This window comes from Colobus angolensis, unplaced genomic scaffold (assembly GCF_000951035.1).
Source record: "Colobus angolensis palliatus isolate OR3802 unplaced genomic scaffold, Cang.pa_1.0 Scaffold158, whole genome shotgun sequence".
NCBI classification, from domain to species: domain Eukaryota; kingdom Metazoa; phylum Chordata; class Mammalia; order Primates; family Cercopithecidae; genus Colobus; species Colobus angolensis.
The window spans coordinates 10430550-10432971 of NW_012114688.1; the positions used below are offsets into that span (position 1 = coordinate 10430550).

The 2422-nt window shown below is 41.7% G+C and overlaps 1 pseudogene; it reads left to right on the top strand.

The window, feature by feature from the left end:
• The first annotated feature begins 540 nt into the window (after positions 1-540).
• Positions 541-1549, top strand: LOC105508135 (annotated as a pseudogene).
• Positions 1550-2422: the final 873 nt, after the last annotated feature.

The window sequence follows — 2422 nt, forward strand, 5'->3', positions numbered from 1 at the left end:
GGGCAACATGGCAAAATCCCATCCCTAAAAAGAAAATACAAAAATTAGCCAGGTGTGGTGGCATATGCCTGTAGTGCACACCATTCTGGAGGCTGAGGCAGGAGAATCATTTGAGTTTGGGAAATCGAGGCTGCAGTGAGCTGTGATTGCACCACAGCACTCCAGCCCAGGCAATAGAGCAAGACCGACTCATAACTAAATTAATTAATTTAATTAAATAACACTCAAAAGCAGGCCAAACCATTCAGTAATGTTAAAAGTCAAGATAGTATTTACTCTTGGATTGGGGTAGTGACTGCAAGGGGACATGAAAGAACTTCTGGAGTTGAAAATAATTCTGTTTCTTGACCTGTAGTCTGATCACAGGGACGTGGTCACTTGGTAGAATTTCATCAGCGAAGGCACATTTCCAAAGCTTGGAGGAGAGGCTGACCCGATATCGTTCCCTTTTGCTGACGCAAAGCCTAGTGCGATTGTGGGAGAAGTATCTGCAGAAGCAGTGCTCCTGCCAGGGTCTGGGGCTGACCCGTATGACTTCCTGTCCGAGCTGAGCCCACACGAGCCACAACCATGTCTGGGAACAAGACGGTTTTTTATCCAACTATGAGTAAGAAGAAAAAGAAGAAGAAGCCTTTTATGTTAGATGAGGAAGGGGATACCCAAACAGAGGAAATTCAGCCTTCAGAAACAAAAGAAGTGGAGCCAGAGGCAACCAAGGACAAAGATCTGGAAGCTGATGAAGAGGACAGCAGGAAAAAAGATGCTTCTGATGATCTAGATGACTTGAACTTCTTTAATCAAAAGAAAAAGAAGAAAAAAACTTTGATATTGATGAAGATGAAGAATGTGTAAAGGATCTTAAGATTGAAAATAATGCTCAAGAACCAGCTGAAGCAGAGGATGACCTTGACATTATGCTTGGCAATAAAAAGAAGAACAAGAATGTCAAGTTCCCAGATGAGGATGAAATACTAGAGAAAGATGAAGCTCTAGAAGATGAAGACAGCAAAAAGATGATGGTATCCCATTCAGTAATCAGATAGGCCCTGCTTAGGCAGGCTCAGAAAGAGACTACACATATGAGGAGCTGCTGAATTGAGTGCTCAACATCACGAGGGAAAAGAAACAAGACATGGTTGCTGGGGAGAAAAGGAAATTTGTCATGAAAGCTCCATAGGTTGTCCGAGTCAGAACCAAGAAAACTTCTTTTGTCAACTTTACAGATATCTGTGAACTATTACATCGTCAGCCCAAACATCTCCTTGCAATTTTGTTGGCTGAATTGGGTACAAGTGGTTCCATAGATGGTAATAACCAACTTGTAATCAAAGGAAGATTCCAACAGAAACAGACAGAAAATGTCTTGAGAAGATATATCAAGGAATGTGTCACTTGTCACACATGCTGATCACAAAATGCCATAGAAGGACACGCGATACTATTTCCCACAGTGTGAAATTTGTCATTTTAAATGTTCTGTTGCCAGTATCAAAACCAGCTTCTAGGCTGTCGCGGGCAGCGAGCACAGTTCCATGTCAAAGCTAACTAATTTGCTAATCACTGATTTTGCAAAGCATGTTGTGGAGTTGTGCCTGGACAGGTTTGCCATCAGAGTGGATACACTTAATCTTGTTGTATTAAAAACAAGATAAGGCTGGGTGTGGTGGCTCACACCTGTAATCTCAGCACTTTGGGAGGCAGGCAGATGACCCAAGGTCAGGAGTTCGAGACCAGTCTCGCCAGTATGGTGAAACCCCATTTCTACTAAAAATACAAAAAATTAGTTGAACATGGTGGCACACACCTGTAATCCCAGCTACTCGGGAGGCTGAGGCAGGAGAACTGCTTGAACCTGGGAGGCAGAGGTTGCAGTGAGCCGGGACCGCGCCATTGCACTCCGGTCTGGGCAACAAGAACAAAACTCCATCTCAAAAAAAAAACACACACACACACAAGATAAAAAAGCTGGCAGGTTCTTTGGTGAGTGGTTGCTTGGTCTAAAATTCTTGCAAGACGCTGATGCACACGCTGTTGACACATTCATTGCCTCCTTCAACAACCCTCAGAGAAACATGATATGAGGTAAGGAGATGCTTTTTAAAAATCGTTCATAGACTTCTGTAAAATGCAAGATAAATTAAAGTTATTATAACAGTGATTCTTTCAAAAAAATTCCATCAAGCTGAATACCCACCCCAAGTACACTTTTTCTTCATGCATGTTGTGTTCAAAGTTTACATTTAAAAAAATTGCTGAGAACTTTTAAAAGGAGAGTAATGAGAAGTAAGTATTAAATTTGTCAATATGGAAGTAATTGTTGGCCTTGGGAGAGGAGTTTCAGTGGAACAGTGGTAATGAAAAGCTTTACTGGAATGAATTCAAGAAAGAGTAATAGGAGAGAATGTGAAGATAGCAACTATTA